This window comes from Anthonomus grandis, chromosome 22 (assembly GCF_022605725.1).
Source record: "Anthonomus grandis grandis chromosome 22, icAntGran1.3, whole genome shotgun sequence".
Classification (NCBI taxonomy): Eukaryota; Metazoa; Arthropoda; class Insecta; order Coleoptera; family Curculionidae; genus Anthonomus; species Anthonomus grandis.
Window position 1 is genome coordinate 44,544,530 of NC_065567.1, and position 13,244 is coordinate 44,557,773.

The 13,244-nt window shown below is 33.7% G+C and overlaps 1 long non-coding RNA gene across 1 annotated transcript; it reads left to right on the plus strand.

The window, feature by feature from the left end:
• The first annotated feature begins 6,304 nt into the window (after positions 1 to 6,304).
• On the plus strand, positions 6,305 to 8,210 carry LOC126748335 (uncharacterized). The gene is made up of 3 exons (XR_007664700.1): positions 6,305 to 6,844; positions 6,909 to 7,331; positions 7,421 to 8,210. It is a non-coding gene; the product is annotated as an uncharacterized LOC126748335 (long non-coding RNA).
• Positions 8,211 to 13,244: the final 5,034 nt, after the last annotated feature.

Here is a 13,244-nt window from a genome sequence, read left to right on the forward strand (position 1 = left end):
AACCACGTGAAATTCTTATTTAAAAAAAAAACATATCCATTTAACAAAAAAATGTACTTTGTTTATTTTAATGTTTATTGAGAAAGTTACATGATCTCGAGAGTTAATAGATATTAGGTAACACAGATGTGTTACCTCCCTGAGGAAAGGTTGCTCGATATGTTTCAGCCCCTGTTCTACTAATGTCTCAAAGTCTTTACGATAGCACCTAGTTTTCTAATGCACTATGTAGGTAGTGCATTACAGCATATCAGAAATATATCAAGAATAATAAAAGCAGTATATCGCAAGATATTACGTTATGTAACTTGCTAACTGGGCAACTTTATTATATATTCGTTCTACAGGATACTAAAATTCTACGTTTATGAAATCGTGATTATTTTAGTTTAAACCTTAAGCCCTACATTTGCTTTAAATAGAAGAAACACTGAATCTTAAGTATCATTTTTCTAAAATTGCAATACAAAAAGGCGCCCCAAAATAAGGCCCTGTACCTCGCGACAACCGTAGATCATGCCAATCCCCTCATTACGAAATTTTTGCCCTCCCTGTCCGACCTTTCGACACTTAATAAATATAATTTCATTATACAGCAGCTAGAGATATGCTAATGATACAATAATACTTGTGGTGGGAAAGATGATGGCCAATATTGACTAAAGGGCACAGGGTACTAAAAATAGTAGACGTTTGTGTGTCTTGGACTTGTGATACACAGTTTAAGTTTAATGATGCTTTATTTAAAGTGAAACTATCTGCTTGAAACCCGATTCCTTATAAAAGCCCGTGGAATAATTTGGAAAGCAAAGCAAGTACACGATGTCTGGAAAATTCAAACTACCAGGATTTACAATAAAATAACTCTCCTACATAAAGGTCCCTCAAATAAGATGAACTACTAAAGAATATACCTTATAGGTGAAAATATTAAGCAAACCTTAAGAAGAACTCTTAATAAAGTTAATTAACCATCTTAAACTACAAGACAAAAGAAAAACAGTACAAAAACTAGGAGAATAGTTAGCATATTTATATTTTTATAACACTGCGCCCCTCTCAAATCATTGAGTCTGAGGACTACATAAAATGGACCTTTTTAATCCTTCTGGAGATGGTGTTTTGCCCTTCGTCGTGGATAACTAGAGTCTGTCCCCAGGATAAGAACCGGTAGAATTCACCTTTACGTCATGATGTGATTTCATTCTGTTACTATCTAGATGAATTTTTTTCAGTGTCTGTTTCTGAACCATTTACAAACGCGCTTGTAGATGCTCGACATAGTCTTCAAGGGTTTAAGTTTTGTTGGGCCTCCCACTAGTAATGGCCGATAGTAGACTCGAGGATAAAAGAAAGATATATTAATAGTTGAATGAATCGTTGTACACAGTAAGTCTCATTTCATCAGACTGCAAGTGTAAGGTGATGCAACAACAGCATATCGATTTCCGGAGCTGTTAGCAGGAAAGGATCAATTTAATGAAAGTAATGCAGTATCTTGCACCAACATTTTCCCAATGATCCAAGTTCTCGTGCAGTTGGCTCAAGTACAGTATTTGCACTGTCTGCACCAGCATTTAACATTTTAATGACTATTGAGCCAGCAAAATCTTTCTGTCACTTTTTTTAAAGTATTCCTAACTCCACAACGGCCTTCGCCGATACCGCCATGACTAGCTTCAAGAACTTCTGAATTCCGATTTTGATGAAGGACTGTTAGATATCTAGAATTCTCTTTCCCATCGACGCTCTCTCAGATAATTTATGCCAAATATATAATAATATATAATAATGCCAAATACTGGGTCATAACACTGATCCTGGATTACACTATCTACGCTACTTACTACCCAATCTTCAGGACTGTTAATTTCAATACGATAAGCAAATTTCTTGTTTAAATTCCTTTTTAACCCATTAAGGCCCAACTTGTTTTTTTGAATTTCTAATTGAGTTTTGGTTAACATGTTTGTTTTGGCTCAAAAAAATTTAAAAAATTTAATTTTCATTTTTGGGTCATTTTTTTGATCATTGGGTCAAAAAATAGACCGTCCTCATATGAGGACGCTGGGCTTATATAATATATGTAATCCCATATTAAAATATAAAAAAAAAACAAATAAGTAAATACAAAAACTTCATATATTAGAAGATAAAACTAATGTACTGATAAAAAAATTAGAGGTGTTTATGAAACATGAATTAAAAAACTATTTTTTTTTATGAAAATTGTTAAAACACTAAGGTACACAAAGAGTGACATTACATTTCGAACAAAATGCGCGGGGTTTACTTTGGCATGTGTTAAATTGATATCTCCTTTGCTTTTCTCTCTTGGCTACCAAGTGATTCTTGCCATCATATTTTACGTTTTCTGTAACATTACTCCGAGACGTATTTGACAAACTCAAGGGATGACCAAAGGCTACTCTTCTTCCATGACCAGTACTTTAGGTATGAATAAGCCACATCCATCCTGAAGTGTTTTATGGATTTTTTTTCTTTTTCGGTATGGATCATATTATACAGAATTGAGCTATTTACGATCGACATGTCTATCACTCGAGTAAAAAGGCACCAATACCATTTTTTGCCCCGTACTGATATTTCTTTCCTTAGTCGGTTCTTCCTTAGTCCATTTTGGTGTCCAGGATTTAGTGCTGCATGCAACCTTTTTCCTTTTATGAAATTTGACTGCGGTAGATCATCTTCCGATTCCCAATCATTTTGTTCTTCTAGCTGTTTCTCCACAACCCCTGGGACGTCCTGGACATCAACCGCCCCTAAGTCACCATCGTCGATATCGTCTACGACCGTGAATTCATCCACCTCGGGAGGTAATAGCGCAATATCAGCATCTATTTGGTTAGAATACAGATATTCCACCGCATCGTCTAAGTTCTTAAAACTATGTCTATTTATTTTTTGCCAGTCTAATAATAATTTAAAAAAATATGTAATAACCCAGTGTCCTCATTTGAGGACACAGAGATTTAGGTTAGGTTTTCGGCTAAAAAAATTCAACTAGAAATATCATAATATTTTTACAATATTTCTACATCTCTTTGGTTGTAAAACACACTAAAAAAAGTATCTTACCCGTACTAGTAAAGGAAATATAACCTATGGGCCTATAGTAGGTCTTTCTAGTCAAAATCTTTAAGAAACAACGTGATTTTCGCCGGACAAGTAAACACAAACACTAGTAAATACCACCTGCAGAATATTGCGTAGGCTCTAATGCGTTAGACAGCCGTCGGCAATCGCCAACCTACTCGGGCGCTCTCATCCCCACCAATTTCTGGCGTCATCAAATGATGACGCTGGGAGCTAATGGGCTAAGGCATTGTTGACATTGTTCTACACAAGGTCTTCTGGAGAAAGCATCAGCATTTCTGTGATATTCGCCTTTCCTATGTTCTATTGTAACGTGATACTCTGTAGGTATTGTAGCCTGCTCATTTCTTCTTTAGAGTTTTTAAACTGAAACAGTCATTTCAAAGAAGCATAGTCGTAACAATTAATCGTTGACCATATAAATATTTATGGAAATCAGTGGAGTTCAAATGTTTTATTATTGCAAACGATTCAGGCAAAATACTATATTTGATTTTGTCAATAGAATTGGGTACTATGGTGACACAAAGCAATGATAATCAGCATTGGTTCCTGCAAATGGGTACCATCTACATTTGACTATCCAGATCCAGAACTCGGTCAATCACGCTAATTACCAGAATCCTCAGTATGATATGATATATTACGCTTTTAAGTCAGCTGATTTATCTCTGTTGAATGACTGCTTGGGTCAGATAAATTGGGATGAGATATTGTTACTCCATTTTTATGCATGGTACTATTTCACAAAAAGAAAAAAAGCATCCAAACGCAAATTTCCAGGTTGGTCATAAGCAGAGTTAGGACAGCTAACAATAAAAAAAAGCAGGCTCACAAAAAATTTGAACCTACTAGTTTGAGAAGTGATTAAGCTTTAATTAATATTCTTCTCTCACAATACAAAAACTTTACTAGACTATGCTATCAGGAGTTTATTGAAAGTTCACCAAACTTTTTAACTGAACATAATAATATAAAAATATTCTGGAAATTTGTCAACAGTAACGAAAAAGGAAATGACTTGCTTCCTTCACTATTTTTTAATAATAATCAATGCCAATTGGGTCCCGATCAGCCTGACCTCTTTGCTAAATGTTTTTAGACAGTTTAGTCAAATAAAAATTTTATACCCCAAAATAAGTTTTTATTCAACAATATTTGCATTTCTGAGTTCTCTATTCCGATATCCACAAATTATGAAGAAATCACAAATATGGATATAAACAAGGGTTCTGGTTCAGACGGTGTTTTACCTTCTATCATTAAAGCATTTAGTTTTGTTCTTTCTCGTCTACTTCACAATATTATTTAGCAAGTCACTCTCCTCGGATGTTTTTCCAGAATCTTGGAAATTATTAAGATTGTCATTTTATATTTAAGATCCATACTTGGTATAGCACTAACTGATGAAAAGCTTGGTTTCCTTTGTAAAAAATATACCAAACTGAATTTGATTACCTTTGTTGACATCTATCGGGCGTCTTGGATAATGGTCGTGAGGTGCACGTCATTTACGCCGACTTTTCCAAGGCGTTTGATAGTGTGTCATTTCACGTAGTAAGATGCTGGTAGTAGGTATAAGTATCGTATAAGTATCGTGATTTTAGAATCCCAGTCCTTGGCTGGGATTCTAAAATCACGATTCGACACGATTACTCGATATGACTGATTCTAAATAAAATTTTCAGTCGTGAGTGTCTTGCGGATTGCCTATTTTTTAACGATTTGTCGACGATACGCTTGGGTATATCGTATACACCAGACGATATAGCTTCTTCCTTTTTTAATACGTGCATAATGTGACAGCATCCTTTTTTAAATGTATTTGTTTATTTATTGCTTACCAAAAGTCCAGGTTTTCATTAGTATATCAAGAAGCTTTCTTAAACACAACAACTAATAGATTTAATTCGACCCTATTTTCCACAACCTTCTGTTAATAATAGAGGCAGAGGAAGTACAGTGGTTTTAGTGTCAAGATTTTATGCCACAGATTATTACCAAAGAAGCATTGGACAAGATTTTAAATTTGGAATTAGCGAAACTACTGCAAGTCGTTGAATCCATAACATTACTGAAATTATTAACATCACCTTGCTGACCGATTAATTTTTCAAATATAAGAGATGAGAGAAATTAATAAATTAACATTTATAGAGAGATCCAATTTCCCTGGTGTTATAGGTCCTATTGATTGCACCCATGTTGTCATATTAAAACCAAAAGTGGATGAACACAACAAGTTTTTGTGATTTTTCATAAATTGAATTATTATTTTCCGATGGATAGTGGGAGTTTTAAATGACATTTTTTTATTTTAAAGAAATAATATAGGCATATATTTAAATAAAAAAACAAGAAGGCGAAAAAAATTAACAAAATAAATGAAAATTCTTAGTGTTTACTGTTTATCAAGAGAAAAGACAATTGACGTTTCCATCTGTCAAATATTAGGGAAAATAACAAATATATACCAAGAAACCTACATCAAATCGAATAAAACGAGTTTAGCCGACGATTGAAATTTAGATTCACCCTTGTCGTCACGACTGAGTCGCGATCGAATTCGAAGTCGTGATCGTATCGAGATCGAGTCGTGATTTTAGAATCCCAGCCAAGATGACTAGACTTGTGGCGAATATACATAACAGGTTAATTCGCCCCAAATCTCATTGGCTGCAGAAGTCCGACAACAACCATCTGTTATCTGTCTTGTCAGGGGTAGACGGATGTCAAGTGACGGTAGACAGGGGGTTCCCCCGCACATTCCGGACCGACGACACATGTCGAACAGTAGTAGTCGTGTTCTTTTTGATAATTTAAGATAGTTTTTAAGTGCAATTAGGTTATTTGAGGGTAATACATTAAGTTCCTAAACAAGTGTGCCTTATTTGCTGACCGCAACAGCCACAGACTTAAAAACATAACCCTTATTAATTTTTCCCGTTGTCACTTCAACACCGTTATGTCATTTTAAGCCATGTCATACTTCGAATTGACTAAGCACAAATCTACACGAGTCCGCGATCACGGCACTTTATAGTAAGATGAATACATTCAACCAATTAAAGCTACAACGGAACCGTAATTCCGTGTGCATCTAAGCCCAACCTAGAAACGTTGACATCCTAACCTATCGTCAACTTTGTATTTGTGTAATATTTTTATGCATCACTTCCGCGTCATCCTTCACCCAGTCGACACGTGGTCGTTCTTGTCCTTTCCCATCCCACGGATTCCTTTCCTTGACCCTTCCCTACCCCTTGCCGTTAGTACAACGTGCATTTCAGAATTAAACTTTGTGAAAGTTTCTATCCCACTTCCGCGTTATCCTTCATCCCATCAACACGTGTTCAGAAAGACGAACAAATTGTTCGTCTTTCCTATCCTTTAAATCCCTTTCCCAGAACCTTCCCACCCCCTTGCCGGTGGTAACCGATCCCATTCACGCCGGTAACCATGCCGGATGCATCGTGGGGGAGATGACATCGTGCATTGAAAAGTTTCGATTGTGATTGATAATTTAATATAGTGAAAGTCGATTCGGGAACAGGGTACATACCCGACGGTTTTCCCAAATCTCCAAATTGTGCTGGCAAATTGCCTCGTAGCAGAACCATCAATTGAACAGAACAACAGCAACAACATTTTTATGCATTTTGATATCCAAACATTCCGAAGCTAAGAAAAATACTTCTATAAATATTGGCCAATACATTAAAATGAAGTAAGTGTAAATTTATAAATTTAAATATTTCATTAGTTATTCCTATAGTTTTATTTCTTTTTAGTGACTGATACTGAAAACAGTAGCGATTTTGATTTCACTGCTACTCCCCCGTAGAATTAGCGAAGGCGACTGCTGGCAATTTATTGCCTGAAAAATCAAAGGATTTATACCTTAAATAATATGACACTTTCATGCAATGGCAAAAATTAAAGAGAGCTAATTCGTTCTCCGAAAATGTGATTCTCGCCTATTTTAGTCAGTTAGCTAAGTCTAACAAAGCTTCAACACTATAGAAAGTGTATTAAATGATTAGAACAACAATTAACATTAAACACAATACAGATATATCAAAATATGCCAGGCTACAAGCATTTTTTAAAAAACAATCTGATGGTTATCGAGGAAAAAATCAAGTATATTAACTGGAGAAGAAGTCAACCATTTTATAAATAATGCTCTAGATCATATTTATATTGCTACAAAGGTACATACATGTATTTAGACATATTTTGACCCACATATCCTAGATCTTTAAAATACCATAAACATGTATATAATGTACTAATTTTTTAGGTTGATGTGATATTAGGAATTATGGGAGCTTGTCGAAAACAGGAGCTCTACTTAATGAAAGTTTAGGATATTGAGAACTTGGGGTCCGTTATAATAATAAATGTTTCTAATACAAAAACTAAAGTGCCTAGACAATTTACTATCACTGGAAAGTTTTATACCTTATTTAAAAAATATTTATCTCTACGGCCACCAGATATTGCAACAAATAGTATCTTCATTAACTTTTAAAATGGACGCTGCACCAAGCAAGTGATTGGAATAAACAAACTAGGAAATATGCCTAAACAGGTGGCACAATTTTTGAATTTACCCAACCCTGGATTATACACGAGTCATTGTTTTCAAAGAACATCTGCAACAATGCTTGTGGTTTCTGGGGCGAATATAGAAACATTAAAAAGACACGGAAGGTGGAAGATGGTACAGAAGTTGCTGAAGGATATATAGATAACTCATTACACAACCGCCTAAATGTTTTAAGTCAAATAATGCTCCAAATTAATGAAAATGAGGAACCAGCACCCAAATTTTAGCAAAAAAAAAAACTGCAGGAGTTACAAGTAGAGCTTCCTTGTGCAAGTGCTAACTCCCAACAGCAAAACATATTTGCCTCATTAATGACTAAAAACATATCGGATTCCCCGAAAAATATTACAATTCCAAATTGTACTGGAATTACAATAAATATATATAACAAAAACCATGAAAAATAAAAGCAAACATTATTTGTAATCTTTGTTGTTTTTTGATAGTTTTGGTTTGTTCAAGAATGAGAAATAAACATTTGATATAAAAAAAATAGTTTTTTTTATCGAGTAATATAAATTTAATTTATATTTTTAATTTTTTTTTGGGATTTTAAGTTTCTATTTGCTTTTACAAACCCTTTTTAATAATAATATACAATAGTGGTACTTTCTTTGAAAAGGTAAAAATAAAAGTATTTTGATCTGATGTAATTGACTATAGTGACCCTAAGAAAAAAAGTTGATGATGAACTCTAAAAAGCAAAACGTCGTATCATCAATTTTAAATTACCATCATGAAGGGCGAAAAAAGTGGCTATGAAAAAGTTTATTTTTACTTTTTTCTACGACTTTACATGACATGATATGAAAATAATTTAAAAGATTGATTTATTCGGATATCTCCGGAAATGAAAATTAAATTATGCTATTTTTCCCTAATTTTACTGATCTTTTATCTTTGAATTGTTTACATTTAAATTTGGAACGCCCTGTTGTTTTATTTGATAGTCGTAGAAAAAGTATAGTCTATAACATGTGCGAAATAGACAATTCTACACTCGTAGAGCCATTCCGCAACAAACCTCTCTACTCGTGTAGAATTTTGCTTATTTTGCACTTGTTATAGAATACACTATTTTGCATTAGTCAGTATTAGTTGCATTAAAAAGTAAAAGAAGAAAGGAATCTATTCAGTGGAATGAGAAGGCTGAATCCTCTTTCCTAGCTATCAAAGAAAAATTTGTGAGTGCTTCTATTTTGGCTCAGCCAAAGTTTTATGTAAAGTCTGATGTTTCAGATGTTGGTATTGGTGGAATGCTGTCTCAATTTTGTGATGAGGAGAGGGTGATAACTTATGCCAGTCGTGCCTTGTCAAAAGCCGAGAGGAATTATTCAATCATAGAGAGTGAATGATTAGCTGTTATCTTTTGTATTAAAAAATTTTGTTCCTGGATGAAGAGTGCTCCTTGCTTCATAGTTATCACTATAGTCTTCTATGGCTATATAATCTCAAGAATCCCACTGGAAAATTAACTCGATGGTTATTAAGGTTAAGGCAACATACTTTCGACATCCAGCACAAGAACGGCTTGACACATGTAGCTCCAGATGCTTTAAGCAGAATTCCGAATATTTATAGTAACAGTTCAGATATTTCCCTTTTTGCCGTTTGTAAACAAATTGCTTCTATCTCAATAGACTTTGAAAATGTTGATTTTTGGTATTTAAATTTATGGAAAAAATTAGTAAATGACAATTATCCTTAGTGGAAATATTTTTGTTCCAAGCATAATCATACATTTATTAAAAGAGAAAGGAAGATAGTAGTTACATAGAAATTCAATTATTAAATCGTGTCATCTTCCGCCTACTAGTGGACATTTGGTTTTAAGAATTTTTTTTTAGAATTCAGGAGACATATTATTGGTGTGCGGTGCACAAAAAATTTCAAAGATATCTAAAATGAGAAAAGAAAAAGAAGTTAACGTGCCAGGACAGATTATTTCTTTAGATTTTATTAGTCCTTTTCCTCGCTCAAAAAAAGGCAATAAATGGCTTTTATTGGTAGCAGACTGGTTTTCTAAATACACTTTTATTTTTCCTCTTAAACGTTCTAAAGCTGCTCTTATTGTTGCTAGACTAGAAAATCAAGTATATTTAGTTTTTGGTGTCCCACAGTCACTTACACAGTGAGACAAGTCCTTATTTCTGATAATGCCCCTAATTTTTCTGGTAATCATCTTAAAAACCTTTGTGAGAAGTATAAAGTTAAACAGTAGTTTACACCTTACTATTCGCCACAATGTAATTTTATAGAAAACAATCAAAGAAACAACAAAAACATAACTACTGCTATTAGATTTTATATCGATAAGCATGAAGATTAGGATTTGCATATTTCAGAAATACAGCACACACTGCTGTTCATGAAGTTCCCAAGATATTATATTTGGCCGCCACATTCCCTTGTCTGCCGAATATTTTGATTTGTCTCCATTTGATGAAACATCTGTTCTGATGAATCATCATTTATCCGAGTTTAAAGACCTTTTTCAAGAAATTCGTCAAAAATCTCAGCTCTCTAGCAGTTCTCAATCCTATAATCTCCGTAAAAGGGATATTTGTTTTAGCGTGTGTGATAAGGTTTGGCGACCTAACAAGGTTCTTTCTAGGGCAGTAAGTAAATTTGCTGCTAAACTTAGTCCAAAGCATATATTATCAGTCGTTTCAAAGAAGATATCCTATTTGGTATATAAATTAAAAAATATTGATGGACTGGAATAAGCTGGAAAATGGCATGTCAAGGATTTATTGTTATTATATTATCACAATAATTCTGAGAGCGACGATGATAGCTCAGAACAACGCATTTGGCTATTTTTCAAGCAAACATTCTTGCTGAATCCATTTTGCGTTTTATTTGTGTTTCGAAACTTGGTATTTTATCTACCGAACTTTAGTTACCTACCTACACTATGTGTGTATTGCATGGTATCTCTATTATTTTGTAGTACCTTATTAAGCTTTAAAGCTTTATTTTGATTTTCTTGCATTTGTATATGTTGTATATTTCTAAGGATTCTAATATTTAAAAGATTTGGCCAAGTGTAATGAAAATTGCAAGAACGGTTGTAAAGGATTACACACCCCATGTATATTTTTTTGATACCTTATAAGCTAATCTCAGCTTATTGTATCTCTTTCAAATGTTTATATTTTGGCTTTGATTTTGCTTACCTTATCTGGTACTGTAAAGTACTGAACATTAAACAAAATAAACAAAATTCAGAAAAGGCTCAGAAGCTGACAATTTATTGTTCCACGTAAGTTTGATCTAAATTGAATTAAGTAATGAATTCTAATATAATAGTTTCCTAAGGATATTATAATGTTTTTCCTGGTCTACTTCAGACAAAGTTGGTTTGCTAGGGTAACTTTCAAAACTTAAACTTCCCTTGTATATATGTAGTTTCCTTGTCTGTAGCCGGCTTAGTTTAGCGTTAGTTGATTCATCTTAGTCCAGTTTTGCTTAGTTTAGTTTTTTAGTTATAGTTTAAGCATTATGTCACACTAGCATTTGGTCGACCTTAACATCTTATTATAGATTGTGTAGAAATGTTATTTTTTGGCGGTGTCAGGTATTTATCGTTTGTCAACTTCTTGACAGCACTAATACTTAAGATTAGTTGGTAGGCTTACACAATTTTTAATAATTTTTTTGTGTCTCCAGAAAACTATGATTAACACCAGCCGTAGAAGCCATAGAAGAAACAACAATTTCACAAACCTGAAATCTTTCTTGAACTTACCTCTTGCAGTAATCTACTCGTATTTTATCCTCTTCTAAGTATTTTTTAAATAAAGTAATTGAGATTATTTTTTGATTTTACTTATTTGGATGCTAAGCTTGAGAATTTTATCTGAGAAATTTTTTAGGGGAGTTGACCTTTAGTTAAATTGTGGCAGTTTTCTGTCTCAAAAATTTCCTTTTTTGCCCTTTTCTTTTGCCTTTTATTACAAACATTTGGACATTGCAAACTCTAAATACTGCAATTTATAATTTTTTTGAGAGGTTTCTTAGGGTTTCTTTTCTTAACTAATAAATTTCATTATTTCCAGTTACACAAACATTTTGATCTAAGGTTTATCTTATTTTTCCCAGATTTTTAAAATTTCAGGTGTAACTGATAATTGATTTTTTTGGGATATATTGTTGTTTCCGCAAGACCGTTCCGGGTGGCCTAGGCTAGTCATGTAATAATAAAAGTGGTTTTTAAATGCTTTGACTTATGAAGTAAAACTCACTGTCTTACCTATCTTAGACATGGGTCAGACATGTCTTACAGCATGTATGACCCATGCTGAGGACGTCCAGTTAAGTCTCGTCTATCGCCTTTCGCTGGAATGCCAATTCAGAGTTTTACATCAGAGGCTGAGGAAATCTTAAAAAGAGCTGCCTAGTGTAATTTGCTCATGGTGTTGAGCCTAAACACCGCGTCTGTCCTTTCCTATTTTTAATAAGTGTGCTAACGGGTAGCATAATATTCCCTATCCTTCTTTCTCAGTAATCTTTAGTAAGGCGCTTAATCTTTCCTACCATTCTCTCTCTTCTCTTTTTCTATGTTTATATATATAAATACATTATGAGTGTAATCAGGAGTATTACCTTAATGACAGTTAAATTTATTTGACCTTAAATTAGTTTTAAGATTTATTAAACTATGGCTGGGTATGTTAAGTTCCATTTTATTTACCCTCAAGGTATAAATGAATAGAAAAAATTTGAATTTAGTTTATAGATCCGAACTTTTATTTTTTTTTTGGTTGCTTTTATAATGTAATAATTTAATATTGTATGAACATAGTACTGATCGCGACATCTAGTTTAAAGTTTATTGATAACTAGAAATTTATTGATGGTTAATGACCTAGTAAAAATAAAAACTCCTAGATGGCGTTAGCTATTCTTCGTTTTGAATTTTTCAGCAATTTATTGGCATCAGGTTGTTTTTTTTTCTCTCTCTCTCTGACTGAAGTGGTTTTTCTATTTCTCTATCCTTTGTTAATGGTCATGTACGCTATGCTCAAGGATCAACTTTTTGCGTATTGGACAACATTTTCAATACTGTTGCCCTTGTTTTTCCTGTAATTTCAATACTTTGCATTGTGGGATTATATTGATTTCAACATTGTATTCTAAATTCTTGTAAAACTGGGCCTACGTGAGATTACCCATCAAAGAGGTAGCCAGAAATTGCCTTTTGGCTTTCCTTCCAAATGGTGTGGTCTTCAGCGTAACAAGTTCAATTTCTCGAGCTTGGGATTCGACCTCATGGTTACCTCATTGCAACACAAGCCATGTAATGTAAAAAGTTACTTTAATACACTTTATAAAAGACCCTCCAGCATCTTGAAGTAAGCTTGACTCTTATTCTTTGTAAAACTTTGTCTCATGGTTTTTGAGACCGCCGTTTTTGAAGTGTCACGTGTTAATTTTAGAGTCTTAAGTTAGGTCTTAAGCCAGGTTTTAAGCCGAGTCTGAAGCGAGGTGTTAAGTCTTAAGAGCCATCCCA